General features: G+C 46.5%; 3 long non-coding RNA genes across 4 annotated transcripts in view; all 3 read right to left on the reverse strand.

The window, feature by feature from the left end:
* The window catches only part of LOC309363080, a 106,005-nt gene that overhangs the window by 33,020 nt on the left and 53,666 nt on the right, over positions 1-19,319 (reverse strand). The gene's annotated exons all lie outside the window — the stretch shown is intronic.
* LOC309363006 lies at positions 1,201-4,942 on the reverse strand. Of its 2 annotated transcripts, XR_014165143.1 has the most exons (4): positions 4,772-4,941; positions 3,745-3,918; positions 2,290-2,316; positions 1,201-1,451 (listed from the first exon to the last, which is right to left on the reverse strand). It is a non-coding gene; the product is annotated as an uncharacterized lncRNA (long non-coding RNA). The 2 variants fall into 2 exon arrangements; XR_014165142.1 differs by lacking the exon at positions 2,290-2,316 and having other exon boundaries at positions 4,772-4,942.
* LOC309363025 lies at positions 13,266-13,968 on the reverse strand. The gene is made up of 2 exons (XR_014165167.1): positions 13,644-13,968; positions 13,266-13,509 (listed from the first exon to the last, which is right to left on the reverse strand). It is a non-coding gene; the product is annotated as an uncharacterized lncRNA (long non-coding RNA).

A 19,319-nucleotide genomic window follows, 5' to 3' on the forward strand; every position in this document is an offset into this window, starting at 1 on the left:
TGTTGTGATTTATTTGGAAATTGTTCAGTTTGGTTGGTTGTGCATTTTTTAACATTTTATTTATTATTTATGACTACTTTTGCTATGTTGTAGCTGTGGGTTTTTTCCATGTTGTAAGCCACTTTGGGGACGCGGGTGGCGCTGTGGGTTAAACCACAGAGCCTAGGACTTGCCGATAAGAAGGTTGGCGGTTCAAATTCCTGCAACGGGGTGAGCTCCCGTTGCTTGGTCCCTGCTCCTGCCAACCTAGCAGTTCGAAAGCACCTCAAAGTGCAAGTAGATAAATAGGTACCGCTCCAGTAGGAAGGTAAACGGCATTCCCGTGTGCTGCTCTGGTTCGCCAGAAGCGGCTTAGTCCTGCTGGCCACATGACCCAGAAGCTGTACGCCGGCTCCCTTGGCTAGTAAAGCGAGATGAGCGCCATAACCCCAGAGTCATCCGCAACTGGACATAACAGCATAATTGTCAACTTACAGATTGTCAACTTACAAATAAGGGACCAGCAGCCTCGAAAATAAGGGATCCGCGGCCAAAATAAGGGATTTTCCAGGCACAGGTATGTTCAACTTCTGAGCCACTCCGAGCCAAAGGCAGAAAGCCCAGCCAGCAGCCAAACGAAGCCTCAAGCTTCGTTTTTACTTTTTCTTTTTGTAACCCTTAATACCTTAATAAATATTATTATTATTTTTTTAAAAAAACGAAGCCTCAAGCGGTGGTTCCCACAGCGCAGCAACCCGGCATAGGGGATGCAGCAAGGAAAACCACCGTCACCTCTCCGCTGAGAAGCGCTGAGCAAAGGCGAGTCCCCAGGCAACGCGGCTGATTTGATCGGCACAAGACATGCAAGCTCCACCCCCCAGTCGTTCTTAGAATCTTCCTTTGAAGATTCTTAGAATCTTCCTTTGAAGATTCTTAGAATCTTCCTTTGAAGATTCTTAGAATCTTCCTTTGAAGATTCTTAGAATCTTCCTTTGAAACCCGGGAAATTTAAGGGACATCATCAATAAAGGACAGCAGCGGGACATGGCGCTGGGATAAGGGAGCTTCCCCCCAAATAAGAGACGGTTGACAGCTATGCCTAACAGTCAGGGGTCCCTTTACCTTTACATTTACCCTTCGTATTACATCTATATGATTTTCTCACCAAACTTCAATACATGCAATTTACGAATAGTCATAAGAGAAATGTTGCAAATAGCCTTGGTTTTCCTGTGTTAATATTTACGATTTTGAATGCAGCCAGGATGTCTGTGTCCACCCACAGATGCTGATCTTTCTCAGTTGGGCTTCCTCTTATGGCACCTTTACCCCATCAGGAGGAAGCAGCAGCAGTAAGCAGGTGGGGTGGTGGAATCTTGATCAGGACTGTCTAGGATGAAGGGTGACAGCTTCCCTTCATCCACTCCATGGTCCAGATCCAGACCCCGCCTATAGGGTTCCTATTTAGGGAACTAAAACCAAGTATGCAAGAGGTCAGTCACATGCTTAAATGCCACATCTAGTTTCTGCACCATACAAATCCAGCACACTTTTAAACCACCGCATGGCTGCACTTCTCAGGAATCTTGGGGGACGTCATGTGCATTGAACATGCTCTAAATGTATGTTGTGGTTCTGCCCTAAGTGAACCCTGTTGTGCTTTTGGAGCAAACTGTGAACCTACCAAGCGGAATGTAAGCAAATCAGTCTCTTAAGCTTAAGCCAAGAAATAGTATTCTCTATGAAATTGAATATCAATATAGGCATCAAGGTTTTGAGTTTAGACCACTGAAGAAGCCCGGAAAACTACCTTGGGAGTGTGCCACCTGCAAGCCCCAGTAAAAGGGCCCCACCGGGTGCGAACAGCGGCCTCTTGATTTATTGGACTGCCAGGGCGAAACGGGTGCAAAACTCCAGCACCCTGTCTACAACTTCATTAACATCCAACCACAACGTCACTAGCATCTCTCTGTATTGTGAACAACATCGAACTGTCAGTCAGTCAGTCAGTTTTATTGCACATAGCCAAAGGCTGCCGCAATGCACACAGAATCATTCAACAATTAAAAGAAAATATATTGGATTGATACAAAAGACTTAAAACATTTATATTATCAAATCATTACGTACTCTAAACAGAGCTATAAAAGTACCCCAATATACAAATCAAGACATTAAACAATAAAATCCATAAGATAAAATCATCACATGGCCACTAATATGTCAAAAAACACCCTGTCTACAACTTCATTAACATCCATCTACAACGTCACTGACATCTCTTGGTATTTTGAACAACATCGAACTTACCTTTTGTTGGTATCTTCATGAACTTACCTAAAAAGATAAAGAAAACAAAAGACTTGCAAAATCCACTGAAATCAGACATTATAAGTTCATCTTAGGCTGGGTAGTTCGCAAGTCTCTGTGGCTTTGCATATGTTTGTGTATTTTTTCTCAGAAGATTGATAAAGAATGCATTATCATTTTGGCAATTACTGTGTGTATATTAGTCGCCAACGTGCTGCACTAGCTATTTACAGCATCTCACCCAGGCCTTTCTAAACAGGAGCTGGGTGGGGAATCTCAGGCCCAGGGACCAAATGTGGCTAGCTAGAACTCTCTGTTTGGCCCTCATGACTCTTTGCCCCAATCCCTAGCCCCAACCACAGTGCTTTTGCCTGACCAGATTGTGCCCTTAAAGTGATACTTGAGGACAGAGAGAGAGAGAGAGAGAGAGAGAGGTGTCCCTAGAAACTGCTGACTTCTGCATGGATGGAACGGAATGCTGTTCTATCACATTGTTCATTGTAAACCCTCAAAGTCTCCCTATTTTCCAGGGACAGTCCCAGATTTGCGGAAGCCATCCCCGATCCTGGAATGTCCTGCTTTTCTCCTATTTTCATCGGAGAAATGTTGGAGGGTATGGAGTTATGTGACCCCCAAGCCAAAGAGATAAGTAACTATGCAACCTTTAGAAGACATCTGAAGGTAGCCCTGTATAAGGACGTTTAATGTTTAATGATTTGTTATGTGTTTATATATGTTGGAAGCTGCCCAGAGTTAAATGGGTGGAGGTATAAATAATAAAATTTTGATGAAGACGATGGAATAGGATGTCCCTGTTTTCATCGGAGAAATGTTGGAGGGTATGCCATTGCCCTGCTCATTCTGGCATCTGACTGTACCCACCTGAAATATACTCAGAGTGGATTTCATGCTCTTTATTCAGCTCATAGTGGTGAGGAGGAATGGAAGTTCCCCTGAAATGTCTGCTTTATATACATTATTTACACAATGGGCCCCACGTGATTGGCTAATTCTGGGATTCTCCTGTAGGCCAATCAGGTTGCGGATTCACTTCCACCTGGATCTGGATTGGGTGGCTCCTGTGGACCAATCAGACTGCTACATTCTGGACCCTATTGTTCTAGGACCAATCAGACTGCTGCATTCTGAATCCTATTGTTCTAGGACCAATCAGACTGCTGCATTTTGGATCCTATTCAACTCAGTACATAACACCACCCTTGCTAAATTGCTTGTGTTTTTGCTTCCTGCCTGGGACTGCCAAAAGCATGAGGATTGTCAAGCATGTCCATTGGGCATGGAGCATGCAAGCCAAGGTGGCAGAAGTTGCCGCCGCTGGTTTTAAATTTCCACCTCTGGTGTTTATATGTGTGTCATTTAGTGGCAGTGAGAGTAACCAAATTCATTGCGTTCCCAGGCCTGAATAAACCTCCTACACTTGCCACTTCCTCTTGCCTTATGCCAGCCTGCCGTAAGTCAGAGGCTGAGAGCACTCTAGGAATGACGGTGGCAGGCTCAAAGAGGTGGGTGGACTCTTCAGGGTGGGTCATAGTGAAAGTTTCAGTTTGACGCAGGTGGCGGCTTCCAGCAAGCGGCAAGCAGCCTGGCAGAGCCTGTTAGGAGATCAGTCTGAAAGAGAGGGGGAATGCCAAAGTGATGAAGATAGGCATGGCTTTGGTTTAAATCAAAACTGGCAATCCAAATGAAGAGCTGCATTTTATCCAAGTTATTTAATACTTTTTAAAATAATAATTTTAATTAAATTATTAAATGTCTTCACCACCCACCTTTGGCATCAATTTCCACCATTTCCTTCCTTTCACAGCCTCAGCTGCGTTACCTCCGGCGACCTCTCCACCATTATTATTTTTTTGACAAGCTGGTTTTCCTTTTGACTTTTTATTTCTTAGGGTCACTTATTCTTTGAATTCCATCCCCACCCTCGGAGATCTTGTAAGTGCAAATCTACACAGCTGTATCTACACACAACACCACATACTGGTTTGTAGTCACTTTTCTAATTCCATTTTTAAAATTTCAATATCTAGTGCAATTTACCATGGAATCACTGCCACACGGCAAGGTATGACGTGGCACCACCTTCAGAAGGTGGAATGGGGAAATTATTACTTATTAAATTTGTATACCACCCAATAGGTAGGTAAAGGTAAAGGACCCCTGGATGGTTTAGTCCAGTCAAAGATGACTATGGGGTTGTGATGCTCATCTTGTTTTCAGGCCGAGGGAGCTGGCATTTATCTGCAGACAGCTTTCCAGGTCATGTGGCCAGCATGGCTAAACCGCTTCTGGCACAACAGAACACTGTGATGGAAGCCAGAGCGCACAGAAACACCAATTACCTTCCCGCCACAGCAGTACCTATTTATCTACTTGCACTGGTGTGCTTTCAAACTGCTAGGTTGGCAGGAGCTGGGACAGAACAACAGGAGCTCACCCTATCGTCGGGTTTTGAACCACTAACCTTCTGATCGGCAAGCCCAATACCCGCAAACGGCTCCATATGTCACCACTGATTCCGCTATATACCAAACTGCTCCATTCCTCCCACTGCAAAATAATGTACTGTACAGGAAGCAAACCAAGGAGATGCACATGTGTCAAGCAAAATTTCAAGGGTGTCTCTGAGAGAAAGCCCTTGTGACATCATCACTTACACTTTCCACGTTGCTATGTGCCAGCGACGTTGCCATGTGACTCAGAATTGTGTGCTGTTTGTTTGAAATGCAGCATAGTGTTGAGAGACATGTGGAAAATACGAAACAGGGGGGAGAGCATTGCCTCTGCAGTGCAAGGAATCTGCGTGCATCTCCCCTAAGTCATATTATGCATTATTCTTTGGCTATAGTGAATTTTGCTTCAACAGAGGAAAGCAAGTTTCTAGATCTCATGGTTTCGTATGAAAGTTTGAACATGCGCAAGCACTCGTGTCAGCTGGCATCTGGCCTGGTACGCTGTTCTTGATGATGGAGAGCAGTTCTGGCCAGTTTTCCGGCGCAAAGACTATTGAAATGCATTGAGCATGCAAGAGGGGCAGTTGCACATTTCAAAGGGGCATGTGCAGCAGAAGGTACCCAGCATGGAGGGCACCTCATGTTCTTTGTTCTTAAGAATCAGATGAGGTAGAAATGGAGCCAGCTGCTTAGTTTTCCTCCGGGTTGATGTTTCTCATCGACCTAAATTCAAGTGTGGTTGCGGTGAAGAGGTTTGACAACACAGCTTGTGTGATTCAGCAGACCACTGCCCCACCCACTCTGAGGTTGTTTGCAGTTGCATGCTGAAATCTCAGTTTGTCATGTGAATTTTCTGCTTGTGAGAAGGAAATCAGTCATGTTGAGTGGTTACTAAACTGCTGATACTGCTCATGTGAACATAGTGCAAGTCCATGCACAAACATAAAGAGGAAAAGGGACCCCTGACCATTAGGTCCAGTCATGACCGACTCTGGGGTTGCGGCGCTCATCTCGCTTTATTGGCCGAGGGAGCCTGCATACAGCTTCTGGGTCATGTGGCCAGCATGACTAAGCCGCTTCTGGCGAACCAGAGCAGCGCACGGAAACACCGTTTACCTTCCCGCCGGAGCGGTACCTATTTATCTACTTGCACTTTGACGTGCTTTTGAACTGCTAGGTGGGCAGGAGCAGGGACTGAGCAACGGGAGTTCACCCTGTCACAGGGATTCGAACCGCCGACCTTCTGATCAGCAAGTCCTAGGCTCTGTGGTTTAGCCCACAGCGCCACCTGTGTCCCTCTACGCACAAACATACACCACCATTAAATCTGACACATAGTGTGCCTTTTGAAGTGAAGAATGCCCATCATCACTGCTACGTATACTTGTTGCCATCCTGTTTATTGTCCTAATGGCGATTTGATTTACCTGTTCACCTTTAATCCCTGGTGCGTTTGTCTTGTTACGCCAGTCTTTCATCCTCTATGGTCCAGGCTTCTGCAGAGAAGCAGAACCGAGAGGTGAACTTTTGCTGGATTTCACCATTTCAATATGCATTTGGTGCTGCTGAATTACAGTATTTCTAGCCACTCCCTGACAGCTACCTCCTCAACAGATCCCAGGTCTCTGCAGCAGCAAAGATCAGGACATTAGGCTTGTACTCTTAGTTTATCTTATATATGTACAGTTAATCTGGATTCTTCTATAGTATTTTTAATGTAAGGGTTTCCTATGGGTTGTTTGTGGATTGCCCTCCACAATTTTTCAAGATGAGAAGGCTTGGTGAGGTCTACTGAAATGCTGTTGTTTGTTCTGAATTGAATTAATTAATTATTACCTTGGAAATGCGGCGTTTATATATTTGCATGTTTTATATCTTACTATTGCAAGGGACATGGGTAGCGCTGTGGGTTAAACCACAGAGCCTAGGACTTGCCAATCAGAAGGTCGGCGGTTCGAATCCCCGTGATGGGGTGAGCTCCCATTGTTCGGCCCCTGCTCCTGCCAACCTAGCAATTCGAAAGCACGTCAAAGTGCAAGTAGATAAATAGGTACCGCTCTGGCGGGAAGGTAAATGGCGTTTCCGTGCGCTGCTCTGGTTTGCTGTATGCCTGGAAGCTGTATGCCGGCTCCCTCGGCCAGTAAAGTGAGATGAGCGCCGCAACCCCAGAGTCGGCCACAACTGGACCTAATGGTCAGGGGTCCCTTTACCTTACTATATCTTACTATTGTACTTTACTGTAAGCTATTTAGGCCAGGATGACATGGAAAGTTTACATAGAAATAAACGTGATGGTGTTCGCCTCTACATAATTCCATCGTTATTTCAGACATAGTGATATATAAATATATCACAATGCTGAAAACCAGATATCGCCCAGCCCTAATTATGATAATGATGGTTGGCTGCAGCTTTCCTTGGAGTGTTTGAAGGAACAAGCGGTGTTGCTGAGGGCAGGGGGAACAGGGTTGCCACCTTATTTTATCGCTCCCGCTCCTGCTCCTGCGCCTTTAACAGCAGCCTGTGGTGTAAACGTTTAAGTAAGAGAAGCATTTTCTGGCCCTGAGCTAGAGCAGCTAGGAAAGCCTCGTTTGCTTAATTTATGCCTGCTGGGTTGTTAAAAAGTCAGTTTTACATAATTAAATAAACAGTTTGCATTCTGAGTGGGAGGGAAAGCGACAAAAACATAGTTGTTTGGGAAAAGTTAGCCTATCCTTTGATCTTCAGCTGTTTAGCTCACTGCTAGAAAACTGATGAGTGGCAGCAGAAGATCAGGAATCTTGAGTCGCTGTTGGGCCATATGTGTGTACCTTCCTTTCTTATAAGCTGGGCATAAATCCTGGCTCTTATCAGCACTTTTCTTCACATGCAAGCCAGTGAGATCCATCTCCCTTATAAAGACTCGGTCGAGAGAAGTTTTCAAACTTTCTATCCACTGAGGAACTGAGGTCACTGCAGAGGCTTCTGGGTACTTTATTCTCCAGCCCTCATTGTTCTACCTGGACACTGAGGTCCAGCGCCGAAGGCCTTCTGAAGGTTCCCTCGCTGCGAGAAGCCAGGTTACAGGGAACCAGGCAGAGGGCCTTCTCGGTAGTGGCACCTGCCCTGTGGAATGCCCTCCCACCAGATGTCAAAGAGAACAACAACTACCAGACTTTTAGAAGACATCTGAAGGCAGTCCTGTTCGTTGCTGTTGTTGTTTAGTCGTTTAGTCGTGTCTGACTCTTTGTGACCCCATGGACCAAAGCACGCCAGGCACTCCAGTCTTCCACTGCCTCCAGCAGTTTGGTCAAACTCATGCTGGTAGCTTCCAGAACACTGTCCAACCATCTCGTCCTCTGTCATCCCCTTCTCCTTGTGCCCTCCATCTTTCCCAACATCAGGGTTTTTTCCAGGGAGTCTTCTCTTCTCATGAGGTGGCCAAAGTATTGGAGCCTCAGCTTCAGGATCTGTCCTTCCAGTGAGCACTCAGGGCTGATTTCCTTCAGAATGGAGAGGTTTGATCTTCTTGCAGTCCATGGGACTCTCAAGAATCTCCTCCAGCACCATAATTCAAAAGCATCAATTCTTCGGTGATCAGCCTTCTTTATGGTCCTGCTCTCACTTCCATACATCACTACTGGGAAAACCATAGCTTTAACTATACAGACCTTTGTTGGCAAAGTGATGTCTCTGCTTTTTAAGATGCTGTCTAGGTTTGTCATTGCTTTGCAGTCCTGTTTAGGGAAGCTTTTAATGTTACTGTATTTTAATATTTTGTTGGAATCCGCCCAGAGTGGCGGGGGTAGCCCAGCCAGATGGGCGGGGTATAAATAATTTAAAAAATTATTATTATTATTATTATTATTATTATTATTATTATTATTATTATTATTCCCAGAATCCTGGGATCTGCAGTTTGTGAAGAGTGCTGGAAGGGGCACCTCTGTGAACAACAGTTCTTTTGGCTGGGTGCTTTAAATGCACAGAAAGCCATCCGGGGGGGGGGGGGGAATGTTTTGCAAGGATCTGTGGACAAGGCTGGCCTGTGTCGACGATGCTGGCAATGGCATCAAGCGTGTGGGTTGCTGACTCTCAGCAAAGGGGTGGAACAGTTATTTTGTCTTCTCCCCCCGCCCTGCCGTCCCAATCAATCAGTGAAGCTGCATGCAAGCCCTGACATCTACTCCTTGGGAGGTCTGAGCTCACCCTTTGAAACTGCATCTGGCTGGGCTGTGTGAGCAGCTGCATGGGGCGTGGCCGGCAGGGAATGCGTTTGTTCTTGGCAGTCAGGGGAGTTGGGGCTTGTTTTATAACATTTTTTAACGCCCCCCGCAAGGCACGTTCCAGGTGAGACTGCAAAGATCCCTATAGAGGGAAAGTGGAACAGAGGGGGATGAAGTGGGGCAGGCCGGGGGAAGAGAGAGAGTCTGCTGCTTGTCGTGTGTGTGTGTGTGTGTGTGTGTGTGTGTGTGTGTGTGTGTGTGTAAGAAGGAGTAACAGCAAAAGGTGTACAGTGGTACCTCAGGTTAAGAACTTAATTCGTTCCGGAGGTCCGTTCTTAACCTGAAACTGTTCCTAACCTGAAGCACCACTTTAGCTAATGGGGGCCTCCTGCTGCCGCCGCGCCGCCGGAGCTCGATTTCTGTTCTCATCCTGAAGCAAAGTTCTTAACCCGAGGTACTATTTCTGGGTTAGCGGAGTCTGTAACCTGAAGCGTATGTAACCTGAAGCGTCTGTAACCCGAGGTACCACTGTACAGTGGTACCCGGGTTAAGTACTTAATTTGTTCCGGTGGTCCGTTCTTAACCTGAAACTGTTCTTAACCTGAAGCACTACTTTAGCTAATGGGGCTTCTTGCTGCTGCCACGCCGCCAGAGCACGATTTCTGTTCTCATCCTGAAGCAAAGTTCTTAACCTGAAGCACTATTTCTGGGTTAGCGGAGTCTGTAACCTGAAGCGTATGTAATCTGAGGTACCACTGTATTAGAAAGACCTGAGTGGTACTGGTGGTGGTGAACATCTGAGGACAAAGGCTTTACTGTTATTTTTGTTAGTTATTTTTGTTTGTTTCCTTTATATGCCACATTTGTCTTCCGAGGAGCTCAAAGTACTATACATAGAATCATAGAATCAAAGAATTGTAGAGTTGGAAGGGACATCAAGGGTCATCTAGTCCAACCCCCTGCAATGCAGGAAACTCAGCTAAAGTATCCATGATAGATGGCCATCCAACCTCTGCTTAAAACCCCCCAAGGAAGGAGAGCCCACAACCTCCAGAGGGAGACCGTACCACTGTCAAACAGCTCTCACTGTCAGTCAGTTTTCCCTGATGTTTAATCGGAATCTCCTTTCTTGTAACTTGAAGCCATTGTTTCGAGCCCTACCCTTCAGAGCAGGAGAAAACAAGCTTGCTCCTCCTCCTCATCCCCATTTCACCCTCACAACAACCCTGTGAAATAGATTAGGATCACCTAGTGAGCTTCATGGCTGGCTTGGGGATTCGAACCCTGGTCTCCTAGGTCACAGTCCAGCACTCTAACCATGATGCCACAAAGCCTAAGGATGCAATCTAGCAAGTTACCAGCAAGGAGAGGCTGTTTCACATACTTCAGCTCTTTGCATGTGTTTGTAGGGTATGAATTTGCTTACAAGCAGGGGGCAGGCCGCACTGTGGTGGCAGCAGGGTCCTTGCTCAGCCTGTGTGCGTTCGGTAGGGAGTCCCCAACTCTACTACAACTTTCTGCATGGGATCAGGAGCACTATCCTTTGATCAGGGTTCCTGAGCTTATGCAGGGACTTCTGAACATACAGTTGCACACATGGGAGCATCCCCACAGATGTTCTGATTCAGGGATGGTGAACCTGTCTCCTTCCAGGTGTTGTCAGACACCCAGCAACCGTCAGCCCCAAACAACATGGCCAGTGGTCAGGGGGATGATGGGGGCTGTAGTCTGCAACAGCTAGAGGCACACAGGTGAGCCACCTAGTGGCTTGGCCTTCGGAGCCTTTTATTTGGCACACTCACACTTCATATCTAGATGCACACTTAAAATATTTTGCTGCGCATGTAGCAAATGCAGTGTATTAAATGGCTTTAAAAAGGTAAAGTGACCCCTGACCATTAGGTCCAGTCATGGCCGACTCTGGGGTTGTGGCGCTCATCTCGCTTTATTGGCCAAGGGAGCCGGCGTACAGCTTCCGGGTCATGTGGCCAGCATGACTAAGCCGCTTCTGGCAAACCAGAGCAGCACATGGAAATGCCGTTTACCTTCCCCCCGGAGTGGTACCTATTTATCTACTTGCACTTTGTGTTTTCAAACTGCTACGTTGGCAGGAGCAGGGACCGAGCAATGGGAGCTCACCCCATCATGGGGATTCAAACCGCCAACCTTCTGATCTGGCTCTGTGGTTTAATCCACAGCGCCACCCGCAACCCTATTAAATGGCTTACCTATGTGTTTTTGTACCGTATAGAGATGGTGCTTGAAGTGCACCAACAAGGTACATAGCCTGTTAATAGGCCTAACTGATGCTACAATCCCATCAACACTTACTAGGCAGTATGTCTCATTGACTTCAGTGGGATTTATCTCTGAGTAACCAAGGACGTGGGTGGCGCTGTGGTCTAAACAACTGAGCCTAGGGCTTGCCGATCAGAAGGTCAGCGGTTCAAATCCCCGTGACATGGTGAGCTCCCATTGCTTGGTCCCAGCTCCTGCCCACCTAGCAGTTTGAAAGCACATCAAGTGCAAGTAGATAAATAGGTACCACTCCAGCGGGAAGGTAAACGGTGTTTCTGTGCGCTGCTCTGGTTCGCCAGAAGCAGCTTAGTCATGCTGGCCACATGACCCGGAAGCTGTACACCAGCTCCCTTGGCCAATAAAGCGAGATGAGCGCTGCAACCCCAGAGTCATTCGCGACTGGACCTAACGGTCAGGGGTCCCTTTACCTTTAATCATGCATAGGGTTGCACTATTACCCTTCTGACAGATGACATCTGCTTAACCTCTGTGATTCAGAGGCCCATGCCTCTTTCTGTGGTACTCTAGATTCGGCAAAATTATTTACAGTTTTATTCTATTTGTTTTGTGACAACTTGGTTCTTCATCTCCCCATTTTACAGATGAGGAACTAGAACTGACAAGTAATGATTTTTTGCTCAGACAGTCATGCCTATGCAAAGATTCAAGCAAGGGTGAGTGAGGCAGTCTACCCTTTAGATTCCCTTAAATCCCAGCATTCAGCATTTTCTTTACATTCTGACTAGATCCTTTTTCAGACATTCCAATGTGTGCACAATTAACACATATGTTGGTCAGGGTGGGGCCTGCCGCCTCCCCAACTTTTATTCATTGCACATGTATTAAAAACATCTGAAAAGAACCAATCCTTTGCTGGTTTTGAAGTTTGGTTTGCAGTTCCTGTACCAGGTCACAACCAGCCTGTTCATTTAAAGCAAATTTAAAGTGCATGGCTTCCTTCCAAAGAATCCCAGGAACTGTAGTTTACCTCTCACAGAGCTACAATTCCCAGCACTCTTAACAAGATCTCCAAGATCGCAATCACCACTTCATTGACATATCACATGAGTGTTCGGGCCCCTGGGCCCTCACTTGTGGGGTGCCTCAGGGTTCTGTCCTCTCCCCCATGCTTTTCAACATCTACATGGAGCTGCTGGGAGAGATCATCAGGGAGTTTGGGCTGGGTGTCCATCAATATTCAGATGATACCCAGCTCTACCTCTCTTTCAAATCAGAACCAGTGGAGGCGTGAAGGTCCTGTGTGAGTGTCTGGAGGCAGTTGGAGGATGGATGGCGGCTAACAGATTGAGGTTGAATCCTGACAAGACAGAAGTACTGTTCTTGGGAGACAGAGGGTGGGCAGGTGTGGAGGACTCCCTGGTCCTGAATGGGGTAATTGTGCCCCTGAAGGACCAGGTGCGTAGCCTGGGAGTTATTTTTGACTCACAACTGTCCAAGGAGGCGCAGGTTAATTCTGTGTCCAGGGTTGCTGTCTACCAGCTCCATCTGGTATGCAGGCTGAGATTCTATCCGCCCATGGACTGTCTCGCCAGAGTAGTGCATGCTTTAGTTATCTCCCGCTTGAACTACTGCAATGCGCTCTACGTGGGGTTACCTTTGAAGGTGACCCGGAAACTACAACTAATCCAGAATGCGGCAGCTAGACTGGTGACTGGGGGTGGCCGCCAAGACCATATAACACCGGTCTTGAAAGACCTACATTGGCTCCCAGTACGTTTCCGAGCACAATTCAGAGTGTTGGTGCTGACATTTAAAGCCCTCAATGGCCTCAGCCCAGTATACCTGAAGGAGCGTCTCCACCCCCATCGTTCTGCCCGGACACTGAGGTCCAGTGCTGAGGGCCTTCTGGCAGTTCCCTCACTGCAAGAAGCAAAGCTACAGAGAGGGTCAGGGAAACTTGCTACACAGTGCTGTCATTATCATTTCTTTGACCAACCAGATGTTACAGCAAGAGAAAGGAGAATTATATGGGCGGCAGATGTTTCCAGCAGTAGACACGGATTTACTTGAGCATCTAGCCCCAAGCCCCAAAACTGGAATATTCTCTTCTGAAAGTGAAACTCTGCCTACAGATCAGTCGCAACTCCCCTGTAGACAGAACATGGCATGCCTATTCTGCAGAGAAAGCTGTGTAACCATAGCTTCTTCTTTCTTTTGAGATGCTTTCTGTTTATCTTTCTATGCCCAGCAAATCCACAGCTGGGCAACAGGCCTCTGATTTCTTCCTGGAGATTAGAAATAAAACCCTCTGTGATTCCTAGAAACAAAACAATGTGATGGTGTGCTGATTCCCCACCCCAATTCTGCTAGAGTTGCAATCAGCAGATTTTCCTGAAATCGGAGACGGCTTGCTTATTACCTCTGCTGCTGCCTTTCAGTCTTAAGCCAGTGCACAGTTCCGCACTTCCAAAGCCGTGTGTTCTGCAATACGAATAAATTAGTGAAATGTCTGGCAAATGGCAGAAACATGTATGCAGTAGCTGTGGTCAGGAGGCTGTAGTATTTGCTTTGCTTCCTGTTAAGTCTTTTAGTCATCGGCTTTCTCCTTAATATGAGGTTAGCTGGTTGGTTGGTTTGAGATAAAGGCGGGAGACTGGTGTAATAATAGCTGCTGATGTCACAAAGGCACTAGATAAGGTCTCCTTAAAGCAGGGGAAAACCGTTGTGCTGTTTCCACAGTGATTATTTACTCTGGTGCATCATTTTGGGGCCATAATTAACACCAACCCTACACGAGCTGCCCTGGCTATCAACATGCTGTTGTTGTTGTTTAATTGTTTAGTCATGTCCGACTCTTCGTGACCCCATGGACCAGAGCATGCCAGGCACTCCTGTCTTCTACTGCCTCCCGCAGTTTGGTCAAACTCATGTTTGTAGCCTCGAGAACACTGTCCAACCATCTCATCCTCTGTCGTCCCCTTCTCCTTGTGCCCTCCATCTTTCCCAACATCAGGGCCTTTTCCAGGGACTCTTCTCATGATGTGGCCAAAGTATTGGAGCCTCAGCTTCAGGATCTGTCCTTCCAGTGAGCACTCAGGGCTGATTTCCTTCAGAATGGATAGGTTTGATCTTCTTGCAGTCCATGGGACTCTCAAGAGTCTCTTCCAGCACCATAATTCAAAAGCATCAATTCTTCAGCGATCAGCCTTCTTTATGGTCCAGCTCTCACTTCCTTACATCACTACTGGGAAAACCATAGCTTTGACATCAACATTCTATTGAGCCCAATTCAAGATTTTGCTGCTAAAGCCCTAAAATTAGGTCCCACTTTTATTTATTTATGAAAATGTTGATAAACTCCTATAGCTTTTACAAAAAATGCACAGCAGTTTACAATATTAAAAATATAGAATATATAAACACAATAAGAAACACATAAAATTAAAACTCAGAGACTGTCAACTAACCCTTATGGCAGGGGTCAGCAAACCTACCGTGCCTCGGGCCAGTGTCTCCAGCGCCGATTGTGCAGCGGGCCGGAGGGCGTGAGAACGTGCGCCCATATGCATGCGCACACGCTATTTCCGGTGCACTTCCAGGTCTCCTCCTACCCGGATGTGCACCGGAAACAATGCTTGCACATGAGCAAATAACGCTTGTGCATGTGACAAGCTATTTCCGGTGCTCCTCTGACCTAGAAGTGGGCAGCCGCGCAGCGCACTACCGGTAAGAGCAGACAGTGGCGGTGGGCAGCGGGCGTCATTGCGGGCCGGATAAATGAGTCCCGCAGGCCTCATCCGGCCCGCATGCCTTAGTTTGGGAACCCCTGTATTATGGAAAGATGTAAATACTTGGGATAGTGGGTAAAGACCTGCCAAAGAAATAAATAAAAAAATATTTTTATGTATGCGACAACTGCGGCAAGAGTCTTAATAGCACAAGGATGGAAGAATGAGGAAATCCTGACGAAAGAACTGTGGCAAGAAAAACTGATGGATTATGCGGAATTGGCAAAACCGACACACAAACTACATGATAAGGATAACTGTGACTTCAAAGACGAATGGGAACCTTTTATGAAATATTTGAAGAAGCAACAAAATGAACTGTACTCTTTGGCAGGTTTTGAATAAACATTCACAAACTGTTTATTGTAATATATAGATAGACAACTTGAGGGTTTTTACAATTTTATAACATGCAGGTAGAAATATGTGTTGAGAAACCAGAGAAAGGAGCTGAGGGAAGTCCGGGGGTGGGGTGGGAGGTTGGGTTTTTTTGTTTGGGGGGAAATGTAGGGGGGGAAATACGGTAATAATAATGTGGATGATGTATTTTTGATAAAAACATTGTGTTGAAATTTCCAATAAAAAAATTAAAAAAGGAAAAAAAGAAAGATGTAAATACTTGAAGGTGTGCCTCTCCTATTTTGTGCCAGCCCTTGGCTTCAGTACGGCCAGCTCTACTATTAGGTAGCAGGAGGCAGCTGCTTCAACTAGATGATGAGCAGGGCAATGAGCAAACAGAGCAGTGTGTGTGTGTCACAAACAGGCATTCCGCCTCACCTGCATCCCTTCAGCTAGTCTGCTGCCCTCAGGTGCAGTGGAAGATTGTTCAGCCAAGCCTTATGAGGAACGGTTAAGAGAGCTGGGTATGTTGAGTTTGGGAAAGAGGAGACTGAGAGGAGTTATGATAGCCAAATATCTAAAGGGCTGTCAGATGGAAGATGGAGGAAACTTGTTTTCTTCTGCTTCGGAGGACTAATGGCTTCAAGTTACAAGAAAGGAGATTTTGACTAAACATCAGGAAGAACTTTCTGACAGTAAGAGCTGATTGACAGCGGAACAGACTCCCTCAAAAGGTGGTGGAGTATTTAAAGCAAGAAGTAGGATGGATGGACACCTGTCTTGGATGCTTCAGCTGAGTTTCTTGCTTTGCAGGGGATTGGCCTAGATGATTGGCCTAGATGATCCTTGATGTCCCTATGATGATTGGCCTAGATGATCCTTGATGTCCCTTCCAGCCCTACAATTCTGTGATTCTAAAATTCAGCTTCCCGTGGGAGGTGGGGGAGGAGCAGAATCATCCTTAGTTTCAGGCAGCACGTCTGGGGTTAACCCTGGACTTAAGATCTGAGGAAGCACTGGCGGAGGAAGAGGAGGGGGGAACGCACCACCCCTGGCAGCACAATCCCGGTGGGGTGCCATCGTTGCTGCCACGCCCCCGCAGGCGGCATGCCACACCCCCAGGGCATGCGCCAGCCCCGCCCCCGCCTGCTCTCCACCCCCCCTGGTGCCGGAGCATGAAGCTCTACCACTGTGAGGAGGCCTTCTTTGTGAGCCCATCACTGAGTGAAGTACAGTGGTACCTTGGGTTAAGAACTTAATTCGTTCTGGAGGTCTGTTCTTAACCTGAAACTGTTCTTAACCTGAAGCACCACTTTAGCTAATGGGGCCTCCCGCTGCCATCGCGCGATTTCTGTTCTCATCCTGAAGCAAAGTTCTTAACCCGAGGTACTATTTCTGGGTTAGCGGAGTCTGTAACCTGAAGCGTATGTAACCTGAAGCGTCTGTAACCTGAGGTATATGTAAAGGGACCCTGACCATTAGATCCAGTCGCGGATGACTCTGGGGTTGAGGCGCTCATCTCACTTTATTGGCTGAGGGAGCCTCCATACAGCTTCCGGGTCATGTGGACAGCATGACTAAGCCGCTTCTGCCGAAGCAGAGCAGCGCACAGAAATGCCATTTACTTTTCCGCTGGAGCGGTACCTATTTATCTACTTGCACTTTGAGGTGCTTTCGAACTGCTAGGTGTGCAGGAGCAGGGACCGGGCAACGGGAGCGCACCCTGTCACGGGGATTCGAGCCGCCAACCTTCTGATGGGCAAGTCCTAGGCTCTGTGGTTTAACCCACAGCGCCACCCGCGTCCCTTGTAACCCAAGGTACGACTGTATATATTACAGTGACATAGGGAAATATCAGTGCTAGTCTTCTAGAAAACGAGGTGACATTGTCCATGTTTTCTGGGGCTGATGAAGGTCCACAGGGGCACAATTCCTGTTAAAGAAGGTTACACATGTTTGTACACAATTACGAGATCCTGCTAATCCATTCCACATGCAAACTCTGATTTGGGAATTTTGTTTGACATTCCCATACATACTAGATGACAGTCTCCTTCATAGGCATGACGTCTGCCTTCTGTCTGCCTAATTCTGTTTGTGCAGTGGCACAAACCGAGGCCTACGCCACAGCAGCTAAGAAAACATTCCCTGAAAGGCCAGTGGAGGTAGACCCACCCTGTTATCATGTTGCCTACACAAATGTGTCCCAGGGCCTTTGTGACACCAGCCTTAGGGACTTTCCAGCAGATGGTTTTTAGCGTTACACATAAAAAGACAGATCTTGACAGTTTTTGACGGAAATCCAAAAAAACGTTCCTCTAGGAGCCTGAATGTACCTTGGTTTCATGTGGATTGTGAATAGGACTGGCCGATATATCAATATGTCATCCAAAACTGGTTTGAAGTCCATATTGTGATAATCGGTTTTATGGTTTTTGACCTGACAATATATCGCAAATCATGAGGTGTTTTAGGACTGGACGATGTATTGTCCAAAACCCATTTCAACTCCATATCATGAAATTGGTTTCATAATTTTTGACCTTTAAATATATCGAAAATCATGTGTGTGTGTGCTAGCCAAAAATCACAATGTGGAAAAAACTATGAAGCCAGCCAACGCCTCTACATAGATCCATCCTTATTTCAGATATTGTGATATATCGGTACTGTTTATCCCAATGTTTAGCTGGTGATATATCACGATGTTGAAAACCAGATATTGCCCAGCCTTAATTGTGAACCAGTTGCCCCTCCTTTAATTCCCCCTCATCCATGTGCTGTTCTCCTCTGACTACTGCCGCTGCGGATTTCCCCCCACTCCTGATACACAGCATTATGGCTGGCATGTTTAGGACTGCCATGTGGCATGCGCAGGCAGCCCTGTGAGGTGTGCTGGACTTGTGGCTGCTGCTGGCAGTTAAGGGCGGCAGGACTAGGTGTAGCGGGACTTTTGGATATGTCAGTAGTGGCATTTGACTTGTGTAAAGATTGCACATTAAAATAATAAATGAATAATCCATTTGGAAACTGCTTTGCAGGGCTGTGTTGGATGAGCCTTTAGGCCATGGCTGTGGAACCAATGCTTAACTCCATTTTAATCTCCCAGGACATTCTATACAAGATCTCAAAGTAGCTGTTTTACTACAAAGGAGTTTCAGAAATAGACTGGAAAGAGAAGCTGCTGAATTGCAACTTATCATCAAACTTAAAACCATGGAGAGACCTGGTCTGAACAAAGACCTTGGATTCTTATCTCATTATACATGACAAAGCCATTTTTCACCTTCTCACCCCTTGCTTTTTCCTGTAAGACCTATTGCAGTCGTTAAGAGTCGTCAACAGGCTCATCACAGCTATCTGCCAATCACCCATTCCCACCACCCTGCTGAGTAATACCCCTCCCCACCTTCTCACTATATAGAAGGGTCTGGAAACTTCTGTTTCAGTGTATCTGAAGAAGTGTGCATGCACACGAAAGCTCATACCAAGAACTAACTTAGTTGGTCTTTAAGGTGCTACTGGAAGGAATTTTTTTTTTTGTCCATTTTAATATGTTTAGTTTGTTTCGTTTTATCTTTGTAAGCCACCTTCATTCCCTGACTGGAGGAAAGGCAGGGTAATAGTAGTAGTAGTAAATATTGATAAATAATACATACCACCCAGCATTTTTCTGATAAAAATAGGGATGCCCTATAGCACTGTGAGTTAAACCACAGAGCCTAGGACTTGCTGATCAGAAGGTCGGCTGTTCGAATCCCCGCGACTGGGTGAGCTCCCGTTGCTCGGTCCCTGCTCCTGCCAACCTAGCAGTTCGAAAGCACGTCAAAGTGCAAGTAGATAAATAGATACCGCTCCAGCAGGAAGGTAAATGGCTTTTCCGTGTGCTGCTCTGGTTCGCCAGAAGTGGCTTAGTCATGCTGCCACATGACCCGGAAGTTGTACGCCGGCTCCCTCGGCCAATAAAG

The sequence above is a fragment of the Podarcis melisellensis genome (assembly GCF_964234715.1).
Source record: "Podarcis melisellensis genome assembly, chromosome: 2".
Lineage (NCBI taxonomy): Eukaryota > Metazoa > Chordata > Lepidosauria > Squamata > Lacertidae > Podarcis > Podarcis melisellensis.